The sequence below is a fragment of the Bos mutus genome, chromosome 29 (genome assembly GCF_027580195.1).
Source record: "Bos mutus isolate GX-2022 chromosome 29, NWIPB_WYAK_1.1, whole genome shotgun sequence".
NCBI lineage: Eukaryota > Metazoa > Chordata > Mammalia > Artiodactyla > Bovidae > Bos > Bos mutus.
The window spans coordinates 28,104,719-28,120,540 of NC_091645.1; the positions used below are offsets into that span (position 1 = coordinate 28,104,719).

The 15,822-nt window shown below is 51.5% G+C and overlaps 1 protein-coding gene across 4 annotated transcripts in view; it reads left to right on the forward strand.

The window, feature by feature from the left end:
• PKNOX2 (PBX/knotted 1 homeobox 2) overlaps positions 1-15,822 on the forward strand; it is a 298,165-nt gene that overhangs the window by 150,438 nt on the left and 131,905 nt on the right. Inside the window, exon 1 of one of the 4 annotated variants that reach the window (XM_005894355.2) lies at positions 13,894-13,912. The exons of the other annotated variants lie outside the window; for them this stretch is intronic. The gene's annotated coding sequence lies outside the window, so the exon portion shown is untranslated. Of the gene's footprint in view, positions 1-13,893; positions 13,913-15,822 lie in introns of those variants that run through there. 4 annotated transcript variants of the gene reach the window in all.

The following is a 15,822-nucleotide window of genomic DNA, read 5'->3' on the forward strand; positions in this document are numbered from 1 at the left end:
CATTTCCCCAGACATTGATGGAGGAGAAAAACACTCAGAGTGTTACAGAATATTCTGAGCAATGGAAAACTGTGTGCTAAGGAAGGAAGTTGTCTCCTGAGCTGAACTCTGTAGTTCACTGCCATTAATGTTGTCATAATATTTTTCTTAAATAACAAAGCTGCCTAACATGACTATCCCACTTAACTTGTAATTTCAGACAGTTATTTCCATGTTAACTGGAGGAAATTAAGACATTAAACTGAAACACAAATGACTCTTGCTTTAAGTTGTTTTGAATGTCCCTATGAAGGAACTAGTTGTTATTGTATTTTCATTATTTTCGTTTCCACAAGTATTTATGGGCCCTGACAGAACTGTGGGATATTCAGAAGCTGAGATAAGCCCCCTTCCCCAAACTTAGGAGCTGCCAGTCATCTTGGGGACATTCTCTGCCTACGCGGCCAGCAGAGAAGTCCAGAAAAGAACATGCATGGAAAGGAAGGAGAAAATCGAGCTGAGTAGAGAGTCTAGGAGAAATGGAATTGGATGGAGAAAGAGCCTTGGGAATTGGCTATGGAGGATGAAAGACAGAGGCGGGAGGGAAGGGTGGGTGGAGAGGCAGTGGTCGGCACTTGAGTGAACTGGGAAATGAGATCCAGCTCTCCTGAGAAAAGATTTGTGCGTGTCTAGGACCCTGTGTGATTCTGATGGGAAGGGCATGAGCTTTAAAGTAAAAACACCTGTGCATCGATCCTGCGTCTGCTATTCATCAGCTCCGTGGCGTCCAGGATGTTACCCTACCAAGAATCCTTTTCTTTGTCTGCATGCACGGTGCTGGCACGTCATACAAGGCTGTCTTGAGATTCCGTAAGCACATGCGTGGTGCTACTAGGTACCTGACAATCGCTAGCTCTCTCACCACCTGCCTCTTGTGGAGTATTGGGGTCCAGTAAGAGGTAGGAAGGGGCTTCCCTGGTGGCTCAGTGGTAAAGAGTCCACCTGTGATGCAGAAGATGCAAGAGACCTGGGTTCAGTCCCTGGGTGGAGAAGATCCTCTGGAGGAGGGCATGGCAACCCACTCCAGACAAGTGTTCTTGCCTGGAGAATCCCATGGACAGAGGATCCTGGCAGTCTACAATCTATAGGGTTGCAAAGAGTCAGACATGGCTGAAGCAACTGAGCACTCTTGCACACATGCAAGAGGAAGGAGAGAGATGTGGTTACAGAGAGAAGTAAACACCAGGCTGAGGAATTGGAGCTCTGTCTTGCCAGGCACAAAGACCCAGAGAAGCAGAGTAGTAAGGGTCATACTTTAGTTGGATCCATCTCACGGTGGCCTCTGTCCGGGAGGACTGGCCAGGCAGGGGAACTAGAGGCAGGGCCACAGTATTGCAGGAATTCTGTCATGGGATATAAGCAGCATCTCCTAGAACACAGGGATCGGGCTTAAAGACTTTGTGGATAAGAAGATGGGCAGAAGAACAAGTCAATGATGAACCTAGACCTTGGAGCCAGAGTGTAGAGACTGCCGTGATGCTGTGGACAGAAAGGAGCCAGGCGCCCTGAAAAACTGTTGGCGGGTTGGTACTGAGCACAGCTTGACTTAAGGTGACAGCTGGACACCCAGAGGAAACGTCAGGCTGAGAGGAAAGTCCTAGGGAGAGTGGTCAGCTCCAGAGGAATCTGTGAGTCACGCCCTCCCGTGGATCGAACCTGCGGTGTGCACAATTGTGCACGTGCATTTGTGTATGGTGCACGTGTGTGCACGTGTGTGTGTGATCTGCATGTGTGCACCACTCGAAGAGCTAGAGAGCATCGTGAGGGCTCGAGGTGGCCTTTGGTGGACGCCTGTGTCCACAGTGACCAGTAGGGGTGGGGCCACATCGAATAGGGTGGATCCCGGGGTCGTATGGGCACCGAGTTAAAGGGAAATGAGGTCAGGACAAGGCCGCTGGATTTCGTGAGAAGGTGGCTTTCAAAGAGAGGGCGGTTTCAGAGCCTGAGCCGACACAACTGCCCCCTTCCTGCCCAGCCATAACCTTTCTTGTCTGGACCGTGTTTGCGTCCGGCTTCAGTTGTTTATTCTTTCCTAGATTGCTGGGTCCCCCTCTTCCCTCATCTGTACCGCGTGTGAGTCTCCCCCTGCCCGAGTGTGCACAAGCATTATGAGAATGTCCTTTTGCTCTCTCCACCTCGCACACCTCGCCCTTGGGAGGCAGCTTCTCCATCCAGTGAAGGATGAAGCTGAGCTCTCAGGTGCTCAGGAAAAATACCTCGGGGTCATTCCAGCCCCTCTCTTCCTCTCACAGTTGACACCCGTGAATTCAGAAACCTGGTCGGACCAAACCCGTCACCACTGGTGTTCCCACCTTGGTCCGTGTCTCCGTTGCACCTGGGTTGTTGTGAAAACCCCCGACCCATTGTCCTGCTTCACCCTTTCCCTCTTCGGTCTGTTGTCAAGCCCACAGCCAGAAACTCCAACATGATAAGCAGATCCCACCACTCCTCTGCCCAAAAGCCGCCAGTGGCTTCCCATTTTGCCCAGAATGAAGATGCAAGCCTAGCCCCGCCCTGCCTGACCGGGTGCTTGCCAGTTCAGCCACATCTCCCAGAGCGGCCACACTGGCCTCCTCTGTTCCTCCAACATCCCCTCCCGCCTGGAACACTGTCCAGTCTCTGCTTTGCTGTCATCTAACCAGCGAGACGCCTATAGGTTGTCACCAATTTGACCACCTCGTAGAAAACAGCAACCCCCGCCTGACTCCTGATACCCAACCCCTTTGGTTCTGGCTTAATTTTGTCTGTCTTGAGTACTGTGCATTTGCTTGTCTATTTATTATCTAATCCAATTGTATTCTTTTTTTTAAGATTTTTTTTAATGTGGACCATTTTTAAAGTCTTTACTGAATATGTTACAAAATTTTTCTTTTTTTTGTATATTTTGGTTTCTTGGCCTCAAGGCATGTGGGATCTCAGCTCCTGGACCAGGGATTGAACCCATACCCCCTGTGTTGAAAGGCAAAATCTTAACCCCCGGACCACCAGGGGAGTCCCTAAAAGTGTATTCTATGAAGACGGAGAGTTTGTTTTCTTTATTGCTGTGAACTCAGTGCCTGGCACATAGTGGGTGGATAATAAACAGGAGCTGAATGAAGGAAAACTAACATTCGCAGGGTGCTTAAGATGTACTGAGCTGTGTCTTGAACACTTTGACTAATATTAAGCTGTTACTCTAAAGCATATCAAATAATACTCTACAGATTCCTCAAAGCAATCTGTAGAGTATTATTATTCCCATTGTATAGATGAGGAAACAGATAAATACAGATATAAATCAATATTTATTATTCAAGCTGAGGATTCAGATTAGAGGCAGAGAGCAAGGTAGAGGGGATGAGGAGATCATTCAACTTCCATTTGCTCTCATTCATTCACCCATGAAATATTCAGGAAGCACTTGAGTATGTCACGTCCTCTGCTAGTTTCTGTGGATCTGAAATTGAATAGAAAACTATTCTCAGTGTCCAGCCTGATGGTGGAAACAGCTGTTTAAACAAAACTTAGAGCAATATGGTAGGTGCTGAAAGAGATAGAAACTCATCATTCAGAAAGCATGGGCAAGAAAGGGTTTCATCTAGAGAAGTCAGAGAGGACTTCCTGGAGGAGGTGACATTGGCAGTGAATCTCTGAATGAGTGTTCCATGTCTAAGAAAATAGGCTCTTCCTGGAAGGATACAGGCCAAGATCTTTTTTTTTTTTTTTTTTTTAAGATTTTTTTCTTTTTTTTAATGTGGACTGTTTTTAAAGTCTTTATTGAATTTGTTACAACATTGCTTCTGCTTTATGTTTTTAGAGGGTTTTAGCCCCGAGGCATGTGGGATCTTAGCTCCCTGACCAGGGATCAAACCCTCATTCCCTGCACTGAAAGGCAAAGTCTTAACCACTGGACCATCAGGGATTTTTGTAGGCCAAACTCTTGAGCCTGGCACGTGGGGCCACAGCTGAGTCTGCACTGGAGTCACGGCCTCGTCTCCTCCATAAACTTCTCATTGGTTCCTGGATCACGCTGCTATTTCCTACCCTTGCAAATACCACGTCCTCTGTCTGGACCGCCCTCCTCCCCACCCCTCAGTGTCCCCTCCACCCCAGGATGGCCCTGTGCCCTCTTTTGAGCTCCATATTACCCTCCTGACAGACTAGCTCACTGTCACGGTTGTGTGACCCCCTCCGAACCAGGACCCCTCTGGGGACAAACAGTCTTAACCCCGTCATTCTTGCTGCTGTGTGATATCAGCAGATCTCTCACGTGGTGGACATTCAATGTATTTTTTTTTTTTTTTCGGTCAAACTACACAATTTTTGAGATCTTAGTTCCCTGACTAGAGATCGAACCCGTGCCTCCTGCAGGGGAAGCGCGGAGTCCTAACCACTGGAAGGGAAGTCCCTCAACATACTTCTGCTGGACTGAGCTGAGCCTGGGCTGGAGGGGAGAAGAGGACTTTTGTGGTTGGGAAGACCCACCAGCATGAGAGTGGCTGGAAACAGCAGCTGAGCAGCCCTGGTGGAATGAGCTGTAGACTGAGGTCAGGTCCCTCAGGAGGTGGCGTCAAGGAAACAGTAGCTCCCGGGCTGTGGAGTGTGGGTGGGGCACACAAGGGGCCCTTACAATGGGCTGTGAGGAAAGGCTGAGCCTGCTAAGAGACATAAGCCCTGGGGGCCATCTGTGCACGTGAGGGTCGTGGCCAGAGACCCACGTGGGGCGCCTTGGAGTGGGAATTGGTCACAGGGTTGCAGGAACATCACTGCCTGCTCCCTGCACGCCTGGCCTGCCGATCGCCCAGCCTGGCCACCTGGTTGGAGGGCTCTTCCTAAACCTGGAACGAAGCACTCCCTACCAGATTGATAATAACAAAAATAAAATAATAATAATGGCGGCAAGCGGTTTTTGAACACTCTGCACCAGGCATTGTGCTAAACACTTGGCATGTGTGTCCTATTCAGTCCTCTCTGGGGCAGGGGGAGGTTTATTAGTATTATCCCTATTTTACAGATACAGTCAGTGAGGCACAGAGGGTGCCCCAGCTGGCAAGAAGCAGAACCAAGATTCAAACCCTGGCATTGAGAATTACATGCAAAGGAGAGGTTTGTTTTTTGTGCTCACTCGCTTCAGTCAGGTCCAACTCTCATAGCCCCATGGACTGTAGCCCGCCAGGCTCTTCTGCCCATGGAATTTTCCGGGCGAGAATACTGGAGTGGGTTGCCATTTCCTCCTCCAGGGGATCTTCCCAACCTGGGGATAGAACCCTCGTCTCTTGTGTCTCCTGCTTTGGTAGGTGGGTTCTTCACCACTAGCTCCACTTGGGAAGCCCAGAAAGGAAGGGATAGTCCATTCACGTAGGGGAGTCGCCTCGGGGTGCTCAGTGTGCTTGAGGGTGCCTGGAGTGCAAGGGGGTGAGTGTGCGTGAGTGTGTGTGTTTGTGTGCATGGTTGAAAGAAAGAGAGAGGTGGGTGCAGAGAGAGGGGTTTTAGTGACTGCTGATGTCAGGTGTTATTTGTCCGGACAGGACATACCCAGATCCAAACAGGCAGAGCCCCAGATTTCACCTCTGCAGGGAAACCTGAAAACAAAACAAAGGCTCCAGACCCAGGGAAAGCTTCCTGGGACCCGGACACATGGCGGGCATCTAATATGTGTTAGATGACTCACAAAGATAGACACATTTCTGACCTAGGGGTGGGAAGATGAAATTCTGAGCTCTAGCAGATTGCAGCGTGTGGCCCTGGGCGAGTCTTGTCCTCGCTCTAGTCCCCGGCTCCCTCCTCCCGGAAATGAAGGTGATGGTAATAGATGCTTATTTCAGCCCCGGGCTGAAACTTGGCTGCACAAGTTGCAAGCCCGAGCTCAAAGATAGCAGCCTGCTCAGGCTTCCTCTGGGGCCCTGGCCTGGCTCTGGCCCACGAAGCTTTTGTTTGGAGTCAGATCAGATGCTGCCAGTCCACTGAAGGAGGTGGGAGGACTGGAAAAAGACCACAGACAGTGAGGACAGAGGGCAGAGAGAAAAACATCTCAGCTCATATTGGATGTCTCAGGGATGCAAGACCCTCCAGTCCATATCCCCTGGGGAAAGGGGGGCGGCCAGGCCATCCTTCCCCTTGGGTCCATCAGACAAAAGGTCCTAAACTCTCATTGCCCAGGACCCTGGCATAGGGACAGTGCCTCCAGAGCGGGACTGACTCCTGCGTGCAGGAAGGAACGTGGCATCTGATTTCACTTCCCACAGCTGCTAGCATAACGTTGATATTTTTTTGTGGTTGCAGACAGAGTAAAGAGAGAATAAAGTGTTGCATTGTTTGGCATTATCAAGGATTTCAGCTCCCCAGGACTCCTGCATAAAGAGATGGAAATAGAACCGCCGGAGCCAAGAAACACATAGAAGTATATGAATTTATTACATATTATCTTTCCTCCTTCCAAACAGCCCTGGAAATGTCAAAAGATCATCTATTGTTTCATTGCAGGCTTTGGGTTTGGGGGGCTCTGGGCTGAAGCATGAGACGGGCACTAGGAGAAGAAGATACACATGTTTTCCCAGGGCCAGCTTTCTCATTCTTTCCTTTCTGGGTGTGAGTTTCACAGATGGATTGGCTGATATTTAGGCCAGAGCAAGCACGAGATCACACATTTGCACGCTTGTAAATGTGTCAGTGCCTACTGTGTGCAGGGCTCTGAGTGTGGTGCTACTGGAGATCCCAGGGCTGGTGTGAGGGGCTCTGGGCCCAGTGCTGATGGTCCACTATGTGGTCATAGCATCTTGGACGCAGCTAGCTCCGTCTGCCTGGAGAATCCAGAGAGAGGCTGGCTGTGATGCCTGGAGGAGATCCAGGAAGGCTTCCCAGAGAAAGTGACATCCGAGCTGGACCTTGAAGGAGGAGTAGGCTTTCTGCTGGCCCAGGAGGGGAGCACCAGCATCGCAGGCACAGAGAAGATAGCAGGATAGCAGGAGCTGAAAGGCCACACCCAGGCATCAGACCTAGAAGTTGGGCCTAAAGGGCAGAGGGTACCTGAGTCCAGAGCTGCCCCAGCCCCTGGCCACCCATTGAGTAACTGAGGCCGTGTCTGATAAGAGATCTGTTTTGTTCTCTCCCTGATGCTGCAGTTGTTCAATCTCTCAGTCATGTCTGACTCTTTGCAACCCCATGGACTGCAGCACTCCAGGCTTCCCTGTCCTTCACCATCTCCAGGAGTTTGCACAAACTCATGTTTGTTGAATCAGTGATACCATCCAATCATCTCATCCTCTGTCACGCCCTTCTCCTGCCCTCAATCTTTCCCAGCATCAGGGTCTTTTCTAATGAGTCAGCTCTTCTCATCCAGTGGCCAAAGTATTGGAGCTTTAGCTTCAGCATCAGTCCTTCCAATGCATATTCAGGATTGATCTCCTTTAGGATGGATTGGTTTGATCTCCTTGCTGTCCAAGGGGATTTTCAAGAGTCTTCTCCAGCACCACAGCTCGAAAGCATCAATTCTGCAGTGCTCAACCTTTTTTACTGTCCATCTCTCACATCTGTACATGACTACTGGGAAAACCATGGCTTTGACCTTATGGACCTTTGTCGGCAAAGTGATGTCTCTGCTTTTCAGAGACTAGACACTGTCTAGCCTCTGATGCTGATATGGGTGTGGTTCTCCACCTGTAGCACTCCCACTGACCACCTGGCCCCACTGCCTTCAGCAGGCTGGGCTTGCAGCTGGGCTCAGAGCCCTCCAGGAGGAAGTTGGCCTCTAACTCACTCCCCAGCTGCCCTCCTCAGGTTGGAGAGAGGCCCACTAGTGGGGAACTCTTGGCTACCCTGTGTACAGGGACGCCACAGGGCAGAGGAGATTGGGGTAACCCTCCAGGGTCAAGGCCCCCAAGGCTTCCACTGCCAGGAGCCATCAGTCTCGTGTACACACGATGCCTGACAAAGAAGCAGGACAGGCAGGTGGGCCAGGAGCTCCCACCCCCAGCTTTTCCTCTTTGACTGGACACCCCCTCAATGGGAGCTTCAGGATCCCCTCCTCCCAGCCCTCCCCACCTCTCTTTCACCAGGAGGTCACAGAAGTCAGGGGATGTCTGAGTTTTGAGAGACCTTGAGGGCCGCAGAAGCCTTTGGTACAGTGTGGTTGTCCAGCTTCAACCTGGACCCCCAGCTCTAACCCGGCTCCTCAGCCCACAAGGTGCCCTTTTCAGGGCTGGTGGGCTCTTCCTTTCACCCACCTGAAGACTTCCGCCAATGGCTTCCTCCTAAACAGGGAGGTTTGTGAGCGGCCAGTTGTCCAGAGGTCAGGCTTTGTCAACTCCAGGCTCTAGAAGGGACAGGCCGAGGGGGCCCAAGTGTTTGCCTGGTTTCTGCAGCAACTAACTTGTTGCCGCCGTGCTGGGTGCGGAGAGCCAGGCAAAAGACTCCTTCCACCCGGACGGCTATGTCTCCCATCTTCCAAAACCTTAATCCCCACGGGGGTGCGAGGACCCCAGCCCTGGAAATAAGCATAACCTTAGTCGCTTACCTTTGGAGTCTGCTTTTCAGTTTTCATCTCCTGTTTGCACTTGTTTCCTTGTGAGCCTCAGACTCCCCTGAGGGGTAAGGAGAACAAGCATTGCCTCACCATCACTTTTATAGATGAGCACATGGGGGCCCAGCCCGGGTGCCGTGTCTAAGTGCATACAGCTCATTTGTGGAGAGCTGGCACTGGGCCCCAGCCTCTCTACTGCGCCCCCAGGGAGGCCTCAGGCCCTGGAAAAGGGGCAAGGGCAGTGGTGGGTCCTTCCCCGCCCAGAGCCAGCACCAGTCTGGAGACTCCGCACCTGGCCTCGGCCTCCCCTGCCCTGATTCAGGAAGTCTGGCGCCCGGGCCTCTGAGATGCCTCCCATCCTCAAGGCTCCTGCTTTATCAGAAAACTGCTGCTTAAACATTTCTCCTTCTGCTTTGGGGAAACGTTGACAGAAATGGAGGACAGAGCTGAATCAGCATTGCAGAACCGTGGGAAGAATTGGGCCTCCATGTAGGAACAGGCATTAGGAAGGTGACACAGAGAAAAACCCCATCTCTACCCCTTACCACCAGAGGATGCGGAGGCCGGTGGGTGAGAGCAGATGCAGGGGTCCTCACCTGCACGATAACATGGTAACGTGTTCACTGCCTAACTCTCTACCCGCCCTCCATCCACACTCCCTCCCTGCTGCCTCAAGATGGACATGAGCAGCCTGTCTGAATTAGGGGCTCTGTTGTTGTTGTTCAGATGCTCAGTCATGTCCATCTCTTTGAAACCCCATGGACTGCAGCACACCAGGCTTCCCTGTCCTTCACCATCTCCTGGAGCTTGCTCAAATTCATGTCCATTGAGTTGGTGATGCCATCCAACCATCTCATCCTCTGTCGTCCCCTTCTCCCCCTGCCTTCAACCTTTCCCAGCGTCAGGGTCTTTTCCAGTGAATCAGCTCTTCGCATCAGGTGGCCAAAGTATTGGAGCTTCAGCTTCAGCATCAGTCCTTTCAGTGAATATTCAGGGTTGATTTCCTTTAGGATTGACTGGTTTGATCTCCTTGCTGTCCAAGGGACTCTCAAGAGTCTTCTCCAACACCACAGTTCAAAAGCATCAATTCTTCAGTGCTCAGCCTTCTTTAGGAGCTTAATGCAGGCCAATCCCACAGGCTTCCTGAAGAATGCAGGGAGGTTGCTGGACTCTTGGAATGGCAAGGGAAATGGTTGGAAGGGACCCTCATCACCCGTGGAGAGCGAGTGTACGTATGGGAGCTTGGCTGCCTGGTGGAGCCAGAGAATGGCTCTGAATCTCCACAGGGAGGGCCCCTCAGAAACAGGTTTGCTTGGGTAGAGACCAGAAGGAGCCGGTGCCCTGGACTGTGGCCCCAGCCCCAGGGACCTGTCTCGCCCAGCTCTGGCCCTGAAAGAAAGACTTTCCATTCCCCTTCCCAGGAAACCCCCTCACTTACGGGAAACTGGGTGTTATCTTAAGGTCTGTAAATGGCCTGCCTGCTTTTCCAGCTGGAGCTGTTCATTCAGGACAATTAGCATGCAGTTTAGAGCTCGAATGGAACATATGGCGGGGGGTCCCCAGGAACGAGAATATGGCATCCTGAGAAGAAGGGGAGTGGCCTAGCTAGGAGCTGAGGGGTGTTTGGAAAGGGGGTGCTCTAAGCAAGTACCCCTGCTCTCTGTGGGAGGGAGCAGAAGTGTGGACTTGCACACACGCCTTCTGCATCCCAGATCATGACTGCATCCGATGTCCCTTAAGCCGGCGTTTTGTCAGGAGAGTGGAACAGCCCCATGAGCCTGGGGGATGTCCTCCTCTAGGCAGCTTCAGGGTAGATGCCCAGGGTCTCTGTTGGGTAAAGATGGGGATCCTGAGGAGCTCCTATTTATCCAGACATCCCTGGATGTTCATTCATTCCCTAAATACTGAAAATACTGATGGCAGGGGCTACTCTGTGCCAAGAACCATCCCAGGTATTAGAGAGAGACATTGTGGAGGTAACAAGCCAAGACCCCTGCCCTCGTGGTGTTTCCACTCTAGCATGGAACCTCACATGTGGCACAGCGGTCAGTTGCAGGTTTGCCTTCCCAACTGACAAGGTCGGCACTGTGATTGCCTTTTTACATGCAAGCAAATGGAAACTCAGAGTTTGTAAAAACCTGTCCAAGTTCTCCGAGCTAGGAAGAGGCATGGTCTGGATCTAAACCCATTGGCCCCATGCCCATGGCGCTCACCTAGCCTCAGGGGCAGACAAGACACCCCAGCCCACACGGCCGGCCTCCAGGTGGTCTGCGCGGCCGTAGGATCACCGACTCCGGCGCAGGGAGGTGTACGGATTGCTCTGGCTTCGCTTTCCCGGAGGAAAAATGGCTCCTGGAGATTTAGTGACCTGCCTAAGGTCATCTCGAGTCACACTGTCGTCCAAGAGGAGCCTGGCAGTTTTTTCTAGGGAACCATGCTAGCTTGTCAGTTCTTCTCAGCACTCCCGCAGCTGTGTTCCCGTTAAGATCCAGCCCCCTGCCAGCTCCAGAGGCCAGGGACCCCCCTATTCAGGTCCCCCTGCCCTGCCTGTCCCGGGTCAGAGGGACCCACGGGCTGGACAGGGACTGACTCCCCTGGGCCAGGATCTGGAGGCTCCAGGGAGGGGCCCGCCAAGCAGTGTGGCTGTGCCACCCCCAGCCCGAGTTTGTGCTCGAAGCAATGACTGTAAACAGGTGTCAGGTGTCTTGCAGGGTCAGGAGCTAAACAGTACTCTTGTCTGGAAGAAAAATTGCAGTAACAGCATCAGGGCAACTGCAGAGGTGAAGCAGGGGTGCGGGCATGCGGGGGAGAGGAGAGGCAAACTGACCGTTGTGCAGCAGTTATGAGACTTAAATTGAAGCCCAGGGCAGGTAAAGAACAGAGCTATAAATCCAGCCTCCTGAAGGAAGATTCTGGAGATAGGAGACACGAGTTCACTTAAAATATGTCTGAGATGAGAACCAAAGATCGTTATTTTTGAGTAAGGATATAAAATGCTAAACACTGCCTTTATTAGTCCTTTCTAAAAGCCAGGTGTAAAATACTGCCATTCCCAAGATCGTGTTTTTCCTTTTTTTGTCTTTTAATGGCAGAAATTAAAATCTCTTTAAGCCATTAGCCATCACTCCTCAAGGTGAGCCCGCAAAGCGGTTGTGCCAGGGACCCCTCCCCTCACCCAGGGGGCAAGCTGGCCGCCCCCCTAAGCCTCGCACACCTTTCCCCAGCCCTCCCTGGCTGGCACCAAGTGCCCGCCTGGCAGCAGGTGGCTGAAAAGACTGAGAAGTTTTATGGGTCTGCCCCAGTAGACCCTGTCTCCCACCAGTCGCCAATTTGGCTGGTTGCTTCCTGCTCACAAATACCTAATGCTGAAGATATTCGGCCCCTGGAGCATGGCCAGGCGGGCCTTCCTGGGGGTGAGCAGCTCACTGGCTCAGTCCGGGGTACTCTCAGATGGCACTTCTGCTCCCCATGCCAGCTCTCTTTCTTCCTTCCCACCCTGTCTTTCTTCCTTTTCTTTTTTCTTTTCTTTCCATCAAAGGCTGATGCTACCAGAGAAAAAGTTCATAAAAATGTTATGTCCACCATAAAACCCCTAATGTGGCATTCTGCATGATCCATGCATTAACATTAACATTTCCCAGACAGTTATTGTGAGATAATGGTCCCAGCCATAATTCAGCGGCAGCGTTCCTTCGAGCAAATGTTATGGAGGAATAAATGACTTGCCGAGTGTGCTGCTGCATTGGGGGTGGGGGGAGGTAAGCGGCTCGAAAATGCAGACTCTGGACCTTAGAGACCCCAGCATGGCTGCAGAGGGGTCTGGGGCTCATTCTAAGTCTGACCACGGACTCTCTATGGACCACGAGGCCAAGCCCTTTACATTCTGTCCCTGTTCTCCACAGTCCCCATCCTTCTTCTGAGGGCTATATTAGGAGGATTGGCCAGGGAAAAGGACGCGAGGCACCCGCTCACATGCAGGGCTGAGAGGGTGATGAGCGGTTTCGGTACCTTGACCAGCAGCATCCTTCTTTCCATCACTCCCCCTGCAGCCCCAGCACACCACCCTCACCTCTGGTGCAGCACTTACCACCTTGGGTTTTCATTATCTGTTTACATGGCTGTGTCCCCTGCTCTAACCGTGCCCTCCATATAAGCAGCAAACACATCTTAGTCTTTTTGGTAACCTAGCCTGTAGCAGATGCTCATTATGTGTTGGTTAAAAGTGGGGAAGCATGGATGGGTGGAAGGATAGGTAGATGGATGGATAGTTGGATGAGGGAGAGCAACAGAAAAAGATCCAGAAATGAAAGCAGGCCATTAGATGAACAGGGTTTGACGTATGTGATAAAGGAGGAAATACCTGAAACAACATTTACGGAGGAAAATCATAAGCGTGTGGGCTCAAATGGGCCTTCGGGGCTTGCCACCGTGCTCCTTTCACTCGTTCTGAACAGGATACCTAGAGGGTTGGGTTCAGCTCTCTACCACCTGTCATCTTGCCACTGACACGCAGGCTAGTCATATACAAGAGAACCTTTCTCTATTCTCAAGGAGCTTGCTTCCTAGTGCAGGGGACACAGGAGGCACAGAATTGACCTAGTGGGTGAGTCCGCAAAGTGGTTGTGCCAGGGACCCCTCGCCTCACCCAGGGGTCAAGCTCACGACGGGTGCCGCCGTGGGAAACGTCCTCAACTGGGAGACTAAAGGGTGGGACAAAGGATCCGGGCCTTGGAGGATGAACAAAACCAGAAAAGGCAAACCTGGAGGCCAGGGAGAACATTCGAGAAGAGGGAGCCATGTGGGCGAAGGCACAGAGATGGCTGGAAATAAGGATCCCTCGCAGATGCTTAATTCGTATCCCCAGGTGTTGAGCGCACGATCCCGGGAGACCATTTGGCTCTTAGGTCGGCCTTCCTTAGAACCTACCCCTTTTCTGCTCCTCGCTGCTCCCTCCTGACCGGTTATCAGCCTGTGGTCACGCTCTCAGCCGCGTGGCTGGCTCTCTGGCTTGTGCCCAGGCTGGGCCCTGCCAGCTCCACGGATGGCAGCTTCTCTGCTACCTCTGCCCAGTCCCGCTCAGCCCCGGGGGAAGGTGCAGCAGGAGCCCACCTTCCTTCCTGAAGTGCTGGCAGCGGGGGATCTCTGTGAGGAGCAAAAAGGAGCATGAGGGCTCTCTTCCAAATGCCACACATCCTGAGACTATGATCTTTCCCAAGAGCAGTGCCCAGAATGCGTGACCAGATTTATTATGCCGGCGAAGGAGATGGCAACTTCTGCAATGCATTCAAGGGACCCTGGAGAGGCTTGGCCCCAATCAGAAACACCTTCCTCGCTCAGGGATCTCGTCATGTCTTAGAGCCGGCGGGGACCTCAGAGGTCAGTGAGTTTAACCTGCCATACCATGAAGGTACCTCCAGCAGCAGACTTTTGTCCCCTTCCTAATAACTCCCGGGGAGGGCGGCTCTTCCTGCTGGGGCAGCTCTCGCTTGTAGAACACCCTCACGTGATGGGGAGATTTGTCTCTGTCACCTCCACCTCTCTGTCTCAGTTCTGTCCTCCAGGCAGCCCAGTGTGAAACCAACGTGTCCTCGGCATATGCTGCAGCTGCGTTGTGTGTGTGTGTGTGCTCAGTCGTGTCTGACTCTTTGCAACCCCTTGGACTGTAGCCCACCAGGCTCCTCTGTCCATGGGATTCTCCAGGCAAGAAGACTGGAGTGGGTGCCATTTCCTCCTCCAGGGGATCTTCTCGACCCAGGGATGGAACTCCTGCACTCTTGCATTGCAGGCGGGTTCTTTGCCGCTGGGCCCCTTTACTACCTGGGAAGCCCCTCCTCTGCACAATGGCTCTAATTTAAATACTGAAGGTAATACGCACTCCTCCCCCCACGTCTTCTGTTCTGCAGGTGTCTACCTTTCTCTGGCATCCTAGCCTCCCTCCCCAGATGCACAGCTGATGATCAGGTCTCCCCTTCGGACGTAAACACAACCCTCCAAAGTGGTCTGAGCCATTACCCCCTTCACCTGGACTCGTAGGAGGGCAGCCTCAGATTGCAATTACCTTTTTATTGCTTTTGGCAGCCACATCATAACACTAGTACCTATTGAATTTTTTTTTCATATGTGATGCTTTTAAGCTCCATCTCCCTCACTTACACTGTCTGCATTTTACTCTCCCAGTATAACTTTATTTCTCTCTGTTCAACAGGCCTTGCTTTCAGCCTGTGTTTCCTGCCTCACACGCTTTCAATCTTAATTCTGTCTTTAAACACATTAAGTATCCCTTCCGTGTGTGGATGGTAGACACACCTTCTACAGTGGTATGCAAATTGTTGGTAACGATGCTCAACACCCCGAGCTGGTTATTTCAACATGAAAGACCTCCCTTCATGCTGAAATGTACTAATCAGTACTGACTGGGGACAATCACAATCTAGCTAAAAGTTCACCTACCACTTTCCCCATCCAACTTACTCCTTTTTAGTGAAACATAGCACACACGCAATATCATGTTAGTTTCACGTGTGCTGCCTAGTGATGTGATATTTGCATGTATTACAAAATGCCTCCCATGGTAAGTCTGCTGCTGCTGCTGCTGCTAAGTCGCTTCAGTCGTGTCCAACTCTGTGCAACCCCATAGACGGCAGCCCACCAGGCTCCCCCGTCCCTGGGATTCTCCAGGCAAGAACACTGGAGTGGGTTGCCATTTCCTTCTCCAATGCATGAAAGTGAAAAGTGACAGTGAAGTTGCTCAGTCGTGTCTGACGCTTAGCGACCCCATGGACTGCAGCCTACCAGGCTCCTCCGTCCATGGGATTTTTCAGGCAAGAGTACTGGAGTGGGGTGCCATTGCCTTCTCCGATGGTAGGCCTAGTAACTGTTTATTTGTCCCTGTGCATCCAGCTTACACTTCCATCTTATCCCATCTTATCCTATCCAGACAGATATTGTGAAAGATGTCACAGAGCTTGCTAAAATCAAGATAGGTCTTGGAATCTTCCTTATCTACCAGCCTAGGGATTCTAAGTGTTTTTTAAGGGCCATAAAGTTAGTTTGATGTGATTGTTTTTCAATGAAACTATTCTGGTTTGGGGTCGTCACTTATTTCTTCCATAAATATTCCAATTTGGAATTTTTGTTAGCAATGAATATCAGACTCACTCTCATGTCGCTTCCAGAATCTAATGTTTACCACTTTAAGAAAATACAACTTCTGGGACTTCCCTGGCAGTCCAGTGGTTAAGATCTCACCTTGCAATGCTGGGGCTGCTGGTTCAATCCCTGAAACT